We start from the raw sequence: 18,894 nt of genomic DNA, 5'->3' as shown, positions 1-18,894 counted from the left end.
GAAACAATAAGGAAGTATATTTTGACTTTCATTGAGAACTTATATGCGAGATGTGATGCCATTGGTTGCAAAAGGAATGACTAAGCTAGGCAACAAAAAGGATTATGTTCCAATGCATGTAGAGAAAGAGAAGATACTCATTACTGAGTTATGAAAATTAAAGAGATCTTGTCACATGAATGCTTGATATCGAGATGTGCTTCCCTTGACATGATGGGTACAAGATTCTTTCGTTACACTTTGCTCACTCTATCAAGGACAATCTCAAAATCCAGAGAAAATGATTGAATTGAATGAAGCCTAGCCATTATTAGGCTCTATAAAAGTTGTTGGGAAACTCTCACTTTATGCTTGAAAAATTGCCTTTTCGGTGATCTACTTCACGAATGGAAGGGTGGAGCCAAGGAAGACAGTTGGATATTGGGAATTCAAAGAGAAAGTTCTCCATAGATAAATATTAAGCATTAAGTCCGCCTATCATAAGTATGAGTTAGGAGAGCGAGATAGATTATAATATCCAATGGTGATGAAAAAGTTTTCCTGCACACAAGAACCTTCCTTTTATATTGCAACTTTTTCCATTGACTTTTGTTAAGCCTTATCCCTACTTTCAAGTTTGAGGCTTGGATGCTTTATTACAAAAGACGAACATCCCCATTCTAAAACATTCATATAAGGAGGATGAAAAGAGTCTATTTACCTTTACAATATTCTGGAATGTATAATGACCTTATCTATTCATCTTTTTCTTAAAAGTAAAAAAGAGTTCCACATCTCTCTATGTCCTGGGGAACAAATTGCATAGGCATCTTATGACCCTATTTTGACAACCTTTAAACTCTAAAGTGGTTTAAGGGATTTTTCTAGAAATTCTATGGTTTGAATCATCCATAGAGGACTATCAACTATAAACCCGTCTTAGATTGAAGCATCATCCATGATCCACAGTGAGCTGCTCTTGCTTATTTTGGTTAAAATTGCTTTGAGGGTTTTCTATCTTAAAAAGAGAAGATGATGAAGCCAAAAGGGAATCTAGAACCTCTTTTTTGGATAGAAAAGAGGATGCACCTTAGATAACTTCTGAAGCACTTTCAAGCAACTTCCACTATATGAGGATGAAAACAATGTTTGCCCCAAAACCTTGACTAAAGAAACTAAAAAGTTATGCTTTTAAGGGACATGAAAGCCTTATTTTTGTTCAGAGGGAGAAGAGATTTAGATCCACCAAAGGGCTCTCATAATCCATTTCAAGAATAGATTGATATCATTATGCCTAAATAAGGTAGAAAGATTTATAATGGGCTAAGGATGAGCCCCACTTATATCAATGATCTTATGTCCAAATTGGGGTTCTATAAATTCCTCACAATGAGTGAATGAGAGAAAGATGGTGTTGGTTTGTAGTAGATTCAAAATCCTTTGATCTATTTAATGAGGAGGTTAAGAGGTGTCATAGTGGAACGATGCAGAGGCTTCTTAGCCTAAGTTAGATTTAGGGATTTGAGTACCTGATGCTTGTTGGAAGGGGTGGAAGCTTGTTGTGGAGATGAAGACTTACAAAAATGGAGCAAACATTAAGAGAAGAGTGGTAGGAAGTTCAAGTTGGAGCACAGCCTAAATGAGGTAGGAGATTCATTTTTTTCTTTGTAATCATAATAGAAGCTAAGAGATTTACTTTGATTTTTCTTGAAGGGAAGGGTTTACATAGGGGTTGGTCCATTTTGGCAGATAAACTTTATTTGTTAGGGATTATTCCTTTAGTTGAGGCAAGGAGAATGGTATTTCCAACAAAGAAGATGATTAACATTAGGATGGTGTCTGTAAATGAGTCCTTCAAGACGTAGTTCAGAGGAACCTGGGCATGGTAGGAGATATGGTTTGGCTCCAACTTTGTGAGAGTAAGGTGTAAATTAAGTAAGGAGAAATAGTCTAGGTCATGTTTGGATTGGAGGTTTTGTGCAAGCTCTTTATCGGTTCTTGAGTTAGCTTCGCTGAAAAGGTGGGCAATTGATATTTGGTCTTTGAAAGGGGTTTGAAGATTTAAGTTTTTAAGGGACCTTTACTTTGAATTATTTTTGCTTATTAAAAAAAAAAAATTTTAACCTTTACTTTTGTTTGAATTTGAAGATTATTTGAAGGCAAAAAGGCTCATTGATAAGGGCTTAAGAAAGCTTAAGTAAAGAGTCTTGCAATTGGCAAAATGGACTCTTAAGGTTAGGTGCTTGGTTAGGGGTATCTGTCAAGGAAGCATGGGTGAGAATGTTGGGACTTTCTATGCATCTTTGGTTTCAAGAGGTGCTTAAGAAGATTGAGGATTGTTGTGGAAGTTTCATAGCAGTGGATGAAAACACTATTTTTTCTTATTAGGTGTAATGGGCTAGGATTTTGGTAAAGCTGGATGGGAGGGCCTTGCTAGGTATGCTTCAAGTAGTGATCGATTCATTGTGTTTCTCCTTGTAGTTGTGGTGGGAAGTCCTTCTTAGGTTTTCAAAAGTGGTCCTGAGTAGTTATAGTAGCGGGCCTCTTGCTTCCAAGATTAGGGGTGATGAGAATGGTGGGACATGTGTGGGTGAAGGTGTGGGAAAGGATTTGTAATCTTTCCAGCTTGATGGGGTTGATGTGTCGATCTCTATTGGTAGGAAAGATCAAGTAGGTGAGACTATAGCTTTCTGTCTCTCAAAAGCTGCAATAATAGGGGAAAAGAATGGAGATGATAGGAAAGGTACATAAGTAGGTGGCAGAGACAATTGGGATGGGATTGGAACTAAAGGTGGCTTTAGAGGGATGTTAGTGGACCTTAGTTATTAGGCGCCATTACGATGAAAAAGGCCCATTAGGCTTTTAGACCTATCTTTGGAAAGAAAGAGATGCTTTAGGTTTAGGCTTGGCTTAGGAGAGATGTGTTAAGGAAAGAGAGTTGACCATTTTTTGGTGGATAAGTGTGGGGGTGTGGAAGGCTTGTTAAGGCTCCTTTTTGGGTGTGGTTTTCTGTAGAGGCTCATGTAATCGAGCTCCGTTTGTCGACATAATCTTAGATTATGATCACTTACAATGAGTTTGCGGTGGAGGTTGCCAGGTACACGATTATTTTTTCCTTATCTTTGGTCCCTTTGGGGGTGCGGGTTATCTCTTCTTCTTCTTTTTCTTCTTAGGATTTGGTTTTCGAAGGGATTTGTGATTTTGGTGGGGGTTTGAGCTTAAAGGGTTTGGAAGGAGAAGTCACCTAACATTCCTTGATGATGATTTGGGTTGATGGTAGTTCTATGAGGTGTTTTTCTAGAGTGGAGAGGGCTATAATAGAGGTAGGGGATGAGAGTCAAGAGAAAAGGGTCTTTGACATAGGGCGCCTAAACAATTTGGGGAGGAGGGGTGGGAGGGGGAGAGGGCATGAAAAGGGTTGGTCCACTTTCCTAGCTCAATTTAGCAACTTTTTGGGTATGTCAACAAAGGGATTTAAGGAAAAGATCTTAGCCTTGCTTAAAAAAAATGAAGATGAGAAAGACGTAGAAGGCTTTGATGGGTGATTTTAAAAGAAGTAAAATTGTTAGCTACTTTGTTCTTGTCAACAATTCTCCTTCAAGTTTCTTTAAAATATTTTGGGATTACGACAATGGGACCAGACCGAAATTTCTCTATTGTACCAAAATACTTAGCCTTTTTACGTAGTAACTCTGGTCAAGAAAAACTAGAGGAAGAGTCACTACAACTTTTGTAGTATTCCGGGTATCGTTCTCAAGGACTGGCTTATGAAAATTGTCAATACTAGAATAAATGAATTGTTTTTGTTTAAATCCTTAAGTAAAAAAACAATATGTGAATAATGTGAAACTAAGTAAAAGAAATTAAATTAATAAGAGAAAATGAATATTGATTTTAAATTCAATTGATTCAAGTTTGGGGTTTTCCACAATCCAACCTAGGGTATAGAAATTATAGAAAACAAGGGTATTTTAAGTAATATGATCTTAAGGTTTTGGGATCCTTGGCCACTCGCGATCAAGTTGAGTTCTATAACTCAAAATTGCATCCGAAACCTAATTTTTCCTTTTTAAAACAGATTCCTAAAACCATCAAATGAATGAGATTGATTATCAATTTAAGATTTGGCTTTTTAACTATTCCTACTCCTTATAGCTTTGTTTAGGGGCAAATAACGGTAGGTAAAATGAGGATAACTAATGATCAAGAATTAACAAGAATCACTAGTATCAAGTAATAACCTACCGTATCATTCCCTAAATGAACTCACAAGGATAGGATAAAAAAATTGATAAATTGTCACTCAACCAATAATTAATCTCATTGTTATAATAATTCACCCATTGTCCCTATAGGTTTCCTAGACCTTAGGTTTTCATGCTTCAAGCCCCAAGTTGGATCTTAGCCTCTCATTGGGGTGATGTCACATTCACAATCCATAGTAGGGTAAAAATCCATAATTTGAATCAAAAGAAACTAAAATCAATATATTCAATAAAGAAGAAAAAGAAAACAAACCAAAGTTCTCGTCTTCTTCCACCTTCAATGTCAAACTCTCCAGAAAAAAATCCAAGATTCAAGATCCCTAAAACCTAGAATTGAGAGAGTTTATATAATATCCTCACTTACCTAACATGTGGCACACTCTCATTGGCCACTTATTACAAAATAATTTCCTAAAAATGATTAATAAATAATAAAATTGTGATTTCTAGTTGTGTGGGGTCCACCTAGGGCGGATGGAGTGCTTTAGATGCAATTCCCGAGGTAGAGGAAGCGGAACATCAAAGTGGCAGTGGGTGAATTCGAAATTGGTGTCATTTCGAAGTGGATTTCGAATTCATAAGTTGAATTTCGAAATCATAAGTTGAATTTCGAAATCATTTCGAAATGACCCTCCAGCTTGGTGCAGTTGTCTTCAAATGGCCATAACTTCTTCATTTCAGCTCCGATTTGCAAACCGTTTGAAGTGTTGGACTCCTGACTTCCCGAGCTTCGAAACGATATATAGTATGCATATAATGGACTCCAGAAAGTGCTCAAAATTTGTCCTCAAAGTCAAAGTATATAATGCCATCAGATTTTTGAGTTCTAAATTTCCATGCAACTAAATCTTGCTTCATGCCTCATTTCTCATTCTTTCTTGCCTTCTTTCTTACTCCATAATGGTCATTTATCATCCTCCAACCTCATGATATCCTTGTTTTGCCTTTCCTTACGTTCAATGAGTCTTGATTCACTTATTTCCTCATTTAGCCCTTTCTTGATCTTTCAAAATCTAAAGTCATTCAATTTGCACAATTTTCTTCCCTTGAACCTGAGATAAATCTCCAAAGTATAGATTAAACTCATGGATAGGGCCTTAGCATTGATTTAGGTCAAGTTGGGTGATTTGAATTTCCTTTGGTGCACAAATCATATCGAATATGTGCCATTAGAGCACATATTTTGGCTCCAATCATCCCCTTCAACCTAAACTTTGCTAGTCCCTAGCAAATGAAAAGAATAAAGAAGAATGAAAAATATGTAATGAGATTCATGAAACCATATTAACTCAACATAACATGTTTCACACACAAGATGCCCAAGTAGACAAATTTCCTAGAATTGAGCAAGATGACACAAGATATGCAATTTCTTAGTTTTCTCACCTTATCTTCGTATACATAAATGTGCATCCATGTTTAGCATTCCTCTTAGTGTCTCTTGATTTTCCCTTGATTGGTTCTTTCCACCTAAACCTCATGTGCTTAATTTTGGTGTCCCCTCATAGTATTTTTCTTAAGACTTTTTCTTAAACTCAAATTTCATTATTCTTTAAGTTAAAGAGGAGGAAAATTTATTTTGATTTTTCTTTCTTAGTTTAGGAAATCTCCTTCTATATGGCTTAATAGGGATCCACCGGCAACTCCCGAGTTTTCACCCAAGGTACCAGGTATTGAGGACCTTTATAGGCCACTTACCCCTCAGGTATCACCCTAGCTCAAGGTAGAACAAGGTCGAATTTCCTAAACATTTTTTTTTTCATTTTTCATTTATCTTTTTTTTTTCTTAAACTGAGTTTAGCTTATGTAACGAGCAAGATACCGATGACTCCTAACCAGTTGGTTTTGGGCAGCAGGGCTTGAAGACACAAGGCCATTACCCCCTCAGATAATTGCTCAAGCTTAAATCAGTCATTTTCAATTTTTTTTTATTTCCTCATTTTATTGCTTAAGAACAACTCTTTTTAAGCTAAAGAAATTATCTTAATCAAGATACCATAAGGGTACACGTGCTTTGTGTGTGCTTTGAGTCTTAAATAGAAAATAACCATCAAAGAAAAATTGAAGGTATTCCAAGAATTCAACCTAACTATTTTTGCACTTAAAGGTATATAAAGATAAGGTAAGTGAACTAATACTCTTGCTCTAACTGCATTTTTTTTCAAATTCTAAAGAAATAATACTACTTAAAGCATTCTCATGCCAAATAAACCATGAGTTACCAAGGCAAATCAAGAATCTCATTAGCTAACCAAAGATGTTTGAAAAAAATTAGGGCTAATAGGCTAATAGCCTTCCCCCCTCAACCTAAATTACACATTGTCCCCAATGTGTAGGATAATGGGTCAAAAGAAAGGAAAAATGAATATGTTACCTCAAGATCATCAAGTGAGAAGTGTGTTATGAGGACTTCATATAAACTGTAGGAGCTTTGTCACCTTGAACACATATGAGGCTTACCTTTTCACTCCCTTGAAGTTCGCATTTACCTATATCACTCGGATGTTTGCAAGCTAAGTTGCTACAACTCATAAACTCATTAGTAAGTTAAAAACAACTAAAAATAAATAAAAAATAAAAAAATAAAAAATAAAATAAAAAAATGTTAACCATATTGCTAATGACTAATTGAAAATGCAAAACTAAATAAAGAAAAATAAATAAATAAAATAAAACAAAATAAAAGTTTTACCTACTGGATTTTCAGAAAATGCTTCAACCCTTTTGAACATCCCCATCAAGAAAATGGAGATTCTCCTCTTGTGTCTCAAATCTTTCAATGAAATACTTTAGGCGCTGACCATTAACTTTGAATTCATTACCTGTCCTCAGATTTTGAATGGTCACGGTGCCATAAGGGAAGACTTCCTTTACCACATAAGGGCCATTCCACCTTGACCTAAGCTTTCCTGGAAAAATGTGAAGCTTGGAGTCGTACAACAACACCTTTTCACCTTGCTTGAACTCCCTTCGTAAAATAAGCTTGTCATGGTAGAATTTGTGTTTTTCCCTTGCATTACGTAGGCATTCATAACTCTCATTTCGATATGCCACAAGTTCATTCAAATCATATTTCCTTTTAGCTTCAGCTTGATCCGAATCAAAGTTCATCTTCTTTATAGCCCAATATGCACGATGTTCGAGTTCTACAGGCAAGTGACATGCTTTACCATAAACAATTCGGTACGGTGACATGCCAAGGACAGTCTTATAGGCTGTCTTATATGCCCAAAGTGCATCACTCAACTTGGTAGACCAATCTTTTCTTGTAGTATTGACTACTTTGGTGAGGATTCTCTTAATTTCCCGATTTGCTAGCTCAGCTTGCCCATTTGTTTGAGGGTGATATGGGGTAGACACTTTATGCCTCACTCCATATTTCTGCAAAAGAGTGGAAAAGGGCTTATTACAAAAGTGTGAACCTCCATCACTAATGATTGCTCTCGGAATGCCAAACCTAGAGAAAATATTCTCCTTTAAAAATTTGAGCACCACTTTGTGATCATTGCTCTTGCATGCCACTGCTTCTACCCATTTAGAGACATAATCCACTCCCACCAAAATATAGAGATTACCAAAAGAAGGAGGAAATGGTCCCATAAAGTCCAGGCCCCAACAATCAAAGACCTCAACAACACAAATATGATTTTGAGGCATTTGATACCTTGTGTTGATTTTCCCAAGTTGTTGACATTATGGACAACTTTTGCAATGAGTGTTACAATCCTTGAACATAGTTGGCCAATAGAATCCACTCTGTAGAATTTTTGTTGAAGTCTTCCTTCAAGCAAAATGACCTCCACAAGCTCCTTCATGGCACATTCGCAATATGTCTTGTTGTTCATCCTCTGGAACACATCTCCGCATAATTTGATTCGGGCAAAACTTATACAAATATGGATCATCCCAAGCATAGTGTTTTGCCCGCGAAAGAAAATACTTCTTTGTTTCCATGTTCCATTCTGATGGAAGCTCTCCGGTTGCCAAGTAATTGACTATATTTGCGAACCAAGGCAACTTCTCCACTGCACAAAGTGCATCATCAGGAAACTCATCATTAATTTGTGCTTCCTTGAAATGTGACTCTACTTTAACTCGGGAAAGATGATCAGCAACCACATTCTCTACCCCTTGCTTATCCTTGATTTGAATGTTAAATTCTTGAAGGAGAAGGATCCATCTAATAAGTCTTGCTTTGGCATCCTTTTTGTTGAGTAGATATTTCAAGGCCGAATGATCAGTAAAAATTACTATTGAAGTTCCCAAAAGGTAGTTCCTGAATTTATCAAGTGCGAACACCACTGCAAGGAGCTCCTTTTCAGTAGTCGTGTAGTTCTTCTGAGCCTCATTAAGGGTTTTACTAGCATAGTACACCATATATGGTTTTCCATCCTCCCTTTGACCTAGTACAGCTCCCACTGCATAGTCACTAGCATCACACATCAACTCAAATGGGAGAGACCAATTGGGAGATCTCACAATTGGTGCAGTAGTGAGGAGTGACTTTAGCCTCTTGAAAGCTTCTTGGCATGCTTTAGTCCATATGAATTCTGCATCCTTAAGTAGTAAAGCACAAAGAGGTTGAGCGATTTTTGAGAAGTCTTGTATGAACCTTCTATAAAAACCTGCATGTCCCAAAAATTGTTTCACCTCTTTAACAGTAGTAGGCGAAGGTAGCTTTGAGATGAGCTCAATTTTTGCTGGATCTACCTGAATACCCTCTTTAGAGATGATATGACCAAGTACTACCCCTGAGGTTGCCATGAAGTGACACTTCTCCCAATTTAGAACCAAATCCTTCTCAATGCACCTTTTCAAAACTTTTTTCAAATTTAAGAGACAATCATCAAAGGTCTTCCCATAAACAGTTAGATCATCCATGAAAACTTCCATGATTCTCTCTACCATGTCACTGAAAATACTAAGCATACACCTTTGAAATGTGGCCGGTGCATTACAAAGACCAAAAGGCATGCGCCTATAAGCATAAGTGCCAAATGGGCATGTGAATGTGGTTTTCTCCTGATCCTCCAATGCAATGGCAATTTGAAAATAACCTGAATAGCCATCCAAGAAGCAATAATAGTCATGACTAGCTACCCTCTCCAAAACCTGATCTAAGAAAGGTAATGGAAAGTGATCTTTCTTGGTGACTGCATTCAACTTCCTAAAATCAATGCATACTCGCCAACCTGTAGTCAACCTTGTAGGAATGAGCTCTCCTTCATCATTCTTCATCACAGTTATCCCGCTTTTCTTAGGTACTACTTGAGTGGGGCTCACCCAACTACTGTCAGAGATAGGATAAATAATACCTGCATCTAAAAGCTTCAATACCTCATTTCTGACTACATCTTGCATAAGGGGATTTAGCCTTCTTTGTGGTTGCCTTACTGGTTTTGCATTCTCTTCCAAATAAATATGATGCATGCAAATCAAGGGATTTATCCCTTTCAAATCTGAAATGGACCAACCAATCGCTCTTTTATTCTCTTTAAGCACCTTCAAAAGTTTCATTTCTTGCTCTTCAGTTAATGTAGCTGAAATTACCACAGGTTTTTCTTCATTTGCCTCTAAATAAACATACTTTAAACCATGTGGCAGGGGCTTTAACTCTGGTTTGCTGATCTCAACCTCTTCATTTTTGCTTTCTTCATCATTCTTAACACTGTTCAAAGATTGAATCGTATATTTTTCTTTCCATTCTGTAGCAACTTGAACACATTCTTCCTTAACGATTGTAGAGAAAAATTCATCTATATTTTCTTCCATTAAATTTTCTGTGTGTTCTTGCACCAAAGCCTCTATAAGGCATGCTTCCTCATTTTCCACATCATCATGGTCCATTGGTTGCTTGCATAAATTGAAGACATTCATTTCCACTGTCATGTTCCCAAAAGATAATTGCATCAATCCATTTCGACAGTTAATGAGAGCATTGGCTATAGCAAGGAAGGGTCTCCCAAGAATAATTGGAACATAATTCATACCCTTTTTCAATGGTTCTGTATCTAACACCACAAAGTCCACTGGGTAGTAGAACTTTTCAACTTGCACCAAAACATCTTCGACTACTCCTCTAGGTACTTTAATCGAACGATCTGCTAAAGAGAGTGTAATGGTAGTAGCCTTAAGCTCTCCCAATCCCAATTGCTTATAGATTGAATATGGAAGCAAATTCACACTAGCTCCCAAATCTAACAAAGCCCTTTCCACGAATGAATCTCCAATCTGGACTGAGATGGTAGGACAACCTGGATCTTTGTACTTCACCATTGCTTTATTCTCAATGATGGCACTGACTTGCTGGGTGAGGAATGCTTTCTTGCTTAATTTAATCCTTCTCTTTACAGTGCATAAGTCTTTGAGGAACTTTGCATAAGCAGGAACTTGCTTGATCATATCAAGGAGTGGAATGTTGATCTTCACTTACTTCAAAACTTCCAAAATCTCTAAAGTCTTATCCCCTACTTTGTGTCTTTGCATAGCTGAAGGGAAAGGCAAATGATTGGAAACACTCATTTTATTTTTGCTCACAATGACTTCCTCATATTTTTCAGACGCTTTCTCATTTCTAACATTTTTCTCCACAGTTGGTTCATCTCTAGCAGGAATATCTTCTTCACTTACAGGTAACTTGGGCCCTTCGTATTCTTTCCCATTTCTGAGTGTGATAACGACATTGCAATCTTCCTTTTGCACTTCAGAAACTTCATTTACTCCTCTCGGATTTTTCTGTGGTTGAGCTGGGAATTTTCCTTTCTCTTGAGATAAACTTACAGCAAGTTGGCTCAAAGTGGTTCGAATATCTACTAGTTCTTGAGATGTTTGAGCATTTATCCTATTTTGATCTTCTTTACGCTTGTCTTGCTTCTGTATAAACTCTCTCATCATGTCTTCCAGGCTTGAGTTAGATGATGAGGTTTGATGTTGCTGTTGAAAATTCTGAGATGGCATACCTTGTGGTTGAAAACCTTGCTGCCCATTAGTCTGATTACCCTGAAATCGGTTTCCTTGCTGCTGAAACTGGCCATTGTTACCTCCCCTCCATGATAGATTTGGATGATTCCTCCAACCCAGATTATAAGTGTTGGAATATGGAGAATTGCTAGAATATTGCTTGTATGTCCCTAAGGCATTGGCTTGCTCCGTAAACATATCTTGCACTGCAGGTAGAGTGGGACAAGATTGCACACCATGTTCCGTAGACTTACATATCAAGCACAATTGAGTTACCCCATCATTGACTATTTATACCTCTTGAACTCCCTTGGCTTCCAAATCATCCAACCTTCTCATAACGGTTGCTAACTTTGCTTGGACATCTAAACCCTCTGGTAAGGTATACACTCCACTAGCTCTTGCCCTGTTCATTGTTCTATCTCTAGATGGTTCCTTGACGATTGGTTCATCCCAACTTCTAGATACCTCAGCAACATAATCAAGGAATTGAAATGCTTCATCGGGGTTTTTATTCATGAAATCTCCTCCACACATAGTCTCGAGAAGTTGTTTCATTGGTGGTGGCATGCCTTCATAGAAATACGAAACTAGCATCTAGTTGTCAAATCCGTGATGGGGGCAAGCTGCAACAATCTCCCTGAATCTTTCCCAACATGCAAAAAATTTCTCATCCTCCATAGCCTTGAAATTCGAGATCTCCTTTTTCAATGCACTGGTTCTATGTGTTGGAAAGAATTTTTACAAAAACACTGATTGTAGATCACCCCAATTTCTGATACTATAGGGCCTAAGACTATTTAACCAAGTCTTAGCTTTATCCTTCAATGACAAGGGGAATAGCTTCATGCGAAAGATCTCCAAAGGAGTGTTGGCTTCTCGAAAAATTGAAACGATGTCCTCAAATTCCTTGATGTGAGAGTATGGATTTTCATTTTCTGTCCCCCTAAAAATGGGTAGTTGAGACACCACTTAAGGCCGAATGGTAACATGATCATGATTTTGAGGTAGCATAAAACATGATGGTGTGCTCAACCTGGGAGGATTTAGAAGCTCTCTCATAGTTCTTTGCCCCTGCACCGGTGGTCGTGGCCTGTTGTTATTACTATTGAATTCTTCAGTGTCCTCCATATTTGGTTGAGATTCCTCAGTTGTTCTTTGAAGTCTACCTGAAATATCTCTTTCCCAACCAAGCATAAAATAGAAGAAAAATATGTATAAAGATAAATAATAATAATAATAATAATAAAAATAAAATAAAATAACTAAAACAAAGCAATGCACTATATCCTAGTTATGACGATTGCCAATCCCCGGCGACGGCGCCATTTTCTTGACCGAAATTTCTCTATTGTACCAAAATACTTAGCCTTTTTACGTAGTAACTCTGGTAAAGAAAAACTAGAGAAAGAGTCACTACAACCTTTGTAGTATTCCGGATATCGTTCTCAAGGACTGGCTTATGAAAATTGTCAATACTAGAATAAATGAATTGTTTTTGTTTAAATCCTTAAGTAAAAAAACAATACGTGAATAATGTGAAACTAAGTAAAAGAAATTAAATTAATAAGAGAAAATGAATATTGATTTTAAATTCAATTGATTCAAGTTTGGGGTTTTCCACAATCCAACCTAGGGTATAGAAATTATAGAAAACAAGGGTATTTTAAGTAATATGATCTTAAGGTTTTGGGATCCTTGGCTACTCGCGATCAAGTTGAGTTCTATAACTCAAAATTGCATCCGAAACCTAATTTTTCCTTTTTAAAACAGATTCCTAAAACCATCAAATGAATGAGATTGATTATCAATTTAAGATTTGGCTTTTTAACTATTCCTACTCCTTATAGCTTTGTTTAGGGGCAAATAACGGTAGGTAAAATGAGGATAACTAATGATCAAGAATTACCAAGAATCACTAGTATCAAGTAATAACCTACCGTATCATTCCCTAAATGAACTCACAAGGATAGGATAAAAAAATTGATAAATTGTCACTCAACCAATAATTAATCTCATTGTTATAATAATTCACCCATTGTCCCTATAGGTTTCCTAGACCTTAGGTTTTCATGCTTCAAGCCCCAAGTTGGATCTTAGCCTCTCATTGGGGTGATGTCACATTCATAATCCATAATAGGGTAAAAATCCATAATTTGAATCAAAAGAAACTAAAAACAATATATTCAATAAAGAAGAAAAAGAAAACAAACCAAAGTTCTCGTCTTCTTCCACCTTCAATGTCAAACTCTCCAGAAAAAAATCCAAGATTCAAGATCCCTAAAACCTAGAATTGAGAGAGTTTATATAATATCCTCACTTACCTAACATGTGGCACACTCTCATTGGCCACTTATTACAAAATAATTTCCTAAAAATGATTAAAAAATAATAAAATTGTGATTTCTAGTTGTGTGGGGTCCACCTAGGGCGGATGGAGTGCTTTAGATGCAATTCCCGAGGTAGAGGAAGCGGAACATCAAAGTGGCAGTGGGTGAATTCGAAATTGGTGTCATTTCGAAGTGGATTTCGAATTCATAAGTTGAATTTCGAAATCATTTCGAAATGACCCTCCAGCTTGGTGCAGTTGTCTTCAAATGGCCATAACTTCTTCATTTCAGCTCCGATTTGCAAACCGTTTGAAGTGTTGGACTCCTGACTTCCCGAGCTTCGAAACGATATATAGTATACATATAATGGACTCCAGAAAGTTCTCAAAATTTGTCCTCAAAGTCAAAGTATATAATGCCATCAGATTTTTGAGTTCTAAATTTCCACGCAACTAAATCTTGCTTCATGCCTCATTTCCCATTCTTTCTTGCCTTCTTTCTTACTTCATAATGGTCATTTATCATCCTCCAACCTCATGATATCCTTTTTTTGCCTTTCCTTACGTTCAATGAGTCTTGATTCACTTATTTCCTCATTTAGCCCTTTCTTGATCTTTCAAAATCTAAAGTCATTCAATTTGCACAATTTTCTTCCCTTGAACCTGAGATAAATCTCCAAAGTATAGATTAAACTCATGGCTAGGGCCTTAGCATTGATTTAGGTCAGGTTGGGTGATTTGAATGTCCTTTGGTGCACAAATCATATCGAATATGTGCCATTAGAGCACATATTTTGGCTCCAATTAGGACCCTCTCTCCCTTTGTCTTTTTGTGATTGCTATAGAGGACCTTATCTGTTTGCTTAAGATGGCTAAGGTTGGAGGTTTCTTATCGGGTTGGCAAGTCAGAGGCACATGAGAAGAGGGTGTGGAAGTTTCTTATTTGTTGTTCGCTGATGACATATTACTATTTTATGAGCCTTATTTAGATTAATTAACTTACTTGAACTAGTTGTTTACATGGTTTGAGACCTTATCGGGGTAGAGAGTTAATTTGAAAAAGTGGTATCTAATTCCAGTTAGTGTAAACCCTCCATTTTATCCTCTTAACACATGTGACACTAGGTGTTTTCCCGTACTTTTCTCTTAACTCATAGTTATCTCTTGGTGGCCCATTGGCACTTATACAATTTACTTTTTTTTAGTCTCCTTTAGGGTCTCTTCGTTGCGGAGCTCATTTGGACCCTTATTGTGACCTTGGCAACCCTTCGAGTTTAGATTAGACTTCACTTAGGTCACTTAGGTGGCGTTTGTTTTTTTGGCTTAATTCTAAATAGAACTTCTATTTAAATTAATACTAAATAATGCTTAATAGTATTAAGTATTAAGTTGTTTGTTTTTTTAATATTTTATTTCTATTAAGTATTAAGCTGTTTTTTTTTTTATATACTAAAAACCAATATCTTAATATTTTAATGTATTAAAAAAAATATAATTTAACATATTTCTAAAAAGTTCAAAATAATGAAATTGTTATAATAAATAATTTATCATTATCGTTTTTACAAAAAATAATTAATATATTTATTTTTTATATAATTAAAATAAAATATTTAAACATAATAATCTGAAAAATAATGGATTGACAAAACCTAAATCAAATTAAAGAAAAAACATAACAATTCAAGTACATATTTTCAAATATCCAAAGACATCACATTTTATGCTAATATCTAAACAAATACAATTCTTATATGTTTACATGAACCTAATAAATATAGAACAAACTAAAATTGGAAGGAGAAATGACATTTAACAAGTAAGAGAAACAAGTCCCACCTCAAGTCTTCTTTGTTAAACAATAAAAAATAATAAAAAATATAGGAAAATGAGGCAAATGTGCTTCTTTTTTACTGAGTAATCAACCTTAGAAGCCTTCATCTATCACACTTTGGCACTCCTAACTGAACTTCATTTTTCTTTTTCTATTTTCTTCTCCTTAGTTGTTTTGGGTTGTTCCACCTCTGCTACTACTACTGTTTCAATGTCTATTTTTTTTTTCACTAAATGAGACAGGGGCTTCTTCTATTGGGGTTTCTGACTTCTCAACTTATGGGAGTTTCTGTTCAGTAAATGAGACGGGGCTTCTTCCACTGGGGTTTCAGATTTTTCAACTTTTGGGAGTTTCTGTTCGGTAGATGAGACTAGGGGTTCTTCCACTGGGATTTTGGATTTTTCTACTTCTGGGAATGTCTGTTTAGTAGATGAGACCAGGGCTTCCTCAACAGGAGTTTCAAAATTTTCAACTTCTAGGAGTTTCTTTTCACATTCCTTAGTGACCTTTTCAATAAGTGACTTTTGTTCTTGTTTTGTTGCCTTAAATGGTGCCTTATCTTCTTCTTTATTTGAATCATCCCCCTCTTCATTCTGTGTACAAAGCAATTCAAAATTCAAACACAAGAACAGAACAAAGCGCCATTGAGAGATTGAAAAAAGACATCAATCATTCTACAATTCTTCATCATTAAATCAATTGTACTAGATTAAACAATTCTCATGATCAAACTAATGAAATCTTACTTAACTATGTTCATAAACCAATATTTGACTAACCTTGATTCTATAGATACGACCAAATGCCATAATTTGAGCCCAAGAATTGGCTCTCCAAGAGGGCAAACAAATGCAAGCCCATTTAATCAAACACCTTTCCTTGGGTAGTGTCTGTGCTAGTACTTGACAAGGAACAATCTGATAGGGCAAATTCCCTTCCATTTTGGCCATATGTCGAAACTACTAATTCTGAGACTTAGGCAGAATAGCCTAACAGGGGTTATCCCATTTACTTTGGGAAACCTTTCATCTCTTTAGCAGCTTTTAGTGGCGTTCAATCATTTGTAGAAGGGTATTCCACATGATTTAAGAACTCTCATGGGCATCCTAACAAATAGTTTGAGCGCAAATGCTCTACCCAACAAACTATAATATGAAATCAATAAGATTAAACCCAAAATTTTCTTATATTTTCATTTAGGTTTCAACAATCAAACAAACCATAAAATCCTTATAACCCAACAAACCACAAAAATCACAACAATTAAACAAACCATAAAATCCTAATAACAATGAGACAACAACCATATCAAATAGACTCTAAATAACAAGATATCACCAAACAAAGTTTTTCTTCCTTAAAAAATAAACAGACTTGCAACACGTGAACTCAAAAATCCTAAACAGAGCACTTGCATATGTGAACCAGAATAGAGAATTAGAGAGAGAAGTACTGGGAAATGAGACTTGACTGCTTTGTTGAAATCTTAAAAGAAAAACAAGAAAAGAATAGAGGGTTACTTTCGATCAGATCAACGATGTCGAATGAAAGTGGAGCATCTTTCCAACTATGTAGTCTCGGATGGAAAGCGATGGAGGAGGAGAATGAAGAAATTACTGCTTTGGGGATGAGGTGAGGATTGGGGATCACAGGTTGCAGAGAGCTACAAGGGATGGGTGGGCTAGGGTTGGGCATCAGGTTGCAATCGTATTTGGGGAGGTTTAAAAAACTGGCTTTTTCTATTTAGAAAAAGTAAAATATTTTAGTTTTTTCTATTTAGCCAAAAAAATTTAAAATTTAGTAATAAGTCATAAAAAATTTTAAAAACAAACAACCTGAATTCTGAAAGCAAATTATTTCCACTAAAAATCCAAAAAAACAAACGCCACCTTAGTCACTTTCCACCTAGCTTATTTAGACACTTTTTAGATAGGTTCCTTTTGGTCGTTTTTCTAAGGTAGTATCACTTAGACACTTCACTAAGCTTAGCTCACTTTGGTTTGTTTTTTTATTTTATTTTTATTTTTTTATATTTTATTGTTTGAGATGAATTTTTGATATTTAATTGTATGAGTTCAATATTTCATTTTTTTAATTATTATATATTGCATTAGTTGAATATCTTGTTTCTTTCTATCTTACATATGATAGTTGTATTTTCATTAGTTTTATTTATTTGTTTATTTATATTATTATTATTTACTTATTTTTTTTCCTCTTCTAACTTATATTTATCTTCTTTTATTTTGCATAAGGAAATGGGCTGCATGTTTGGAAAGGAGAATCAAGGTTATAATTTTTTAAGGAAAAATAAGATCAATAGTTTAAATCTTTCAGGAATGGACAATCAAAAGGAGAAGAGAAGATTATTTTTTTAAAAACATCTATGGGTTGGTAAAGTAGAAGGAAATCGGTAAGGAAGATGGACACCCATGATTCTGAAGGGACTTTTCAAAAAATAGCTGATTGGATATTTTAGGGAGAATCTCCGCAATTGAACAAAAACAAGGAAACCGAAGGGGGAAAAATCAAAGAGGAGAGTAAAAAAGAAAACTAGAGAGAACAGGAAACAAAATAGAAGAATAGAAAAGCTGAGGAGGATCATGTTGGGTTTAGAGAAGGAAAATTACTCGAAGCTAAGGAGATTATTGCTTGAAAGGGAGTTCTTTTAGGCATGATCACCATTGAAATCTTGTATCTTTCTTATTTTCATATGATTTTGTTTTACTTTCATGTAGAGTTTTGAATGTTATTCCATTGATTGATGGTGAACTTGTGATACGGTTTTGTTATTCTCCTTTAATTTATTTTTTATTTTTTATTTTTGTTTAAGTCTGAAATGTGGTTCACTCTTGCAAATTAGAATTTATTTTTGATCTTGTTTCAATATTTACACTGAATCTTTCATGTGCCATTATCCATGGAGCCCATTGGTTTTAGCATGAAATGGGTTTCCATTTAATGAGTCTTTTTTTTTATCTGTTCTCTTGGTCATACTCTATTTTGAGATCATCCATCTCCATATCTGGTATCTCCATTTGTGTGTCCCTATTTCTGCTCATGCCTTTTGGGTTTACTTTGATTGTCTAGTTTGTGCTCTGTTATGATTGAGAGAAGAGGGTTGTGCTTTAGTTTGTGGTTACAAATTCACAAGTTTAGTGAAGAATTTGTTTAATGTTTATGGAAAAAGAAACACGCTCTAAATGGAATGCAATCATACTTGGGGCTGCAATGAATGGAGATGCATGAAAATCACTCAAACCTTTTAGTATTATGGCCAATCATTCATGATTGTTCCCTGGTACTATCAACACATCATTCTTGTGTTACAAAGTGGTGTTCGAAAAATGGAATAACTTTCAAAAGCTAAAATTTGTGATCAGTTTTGGGGATATAGTTAATAGGTTTTGCCCTAAAGTCCAATCCCTAAATGTTGTCGAGAACTTAGTTGATGAATTCAAAGATTTTTATTGGTCCTATCTATCACATGATCGACTTGTGGTTCTTGATGGTTATGATATAAGTGT

The 18,894-nt window shown here is 35.7% G+C and overlaps 1 pseudogene; it reads right to left on the bottom strand.

Annotated features, from left to right (window-relative positions):
- Nucleotides 1–6,959: 6,959 nt before the first annotated feature.
- On the bottom strand, nt 6,960–11,402 carry LOC100854191 (uncharacterized; annotated as a pseudogene).
- Nucleotides 11,403–18,894: the final 7,492 nt, after the last annotated feature.

The sequence above is a fragment of the Vitis vinifera genome, chromosome 17, assembly GCF_030704535.1.
Source record: "Vitis vinifera cultivar Pinot Noir 40024 chromosome 17, ASM3070453v1".
Taxonomy (NCBI): Eukaryota; Viridiplantae; Streptophyta; class Magnoliopsida; order Vitales; family Vitaceae; genus Vitis; species Vitis vinifera.
Note: the sequence above shows the minus strand (reverse complement) of the source record. Positions and strands in the feature narration are given on the sequence as shown.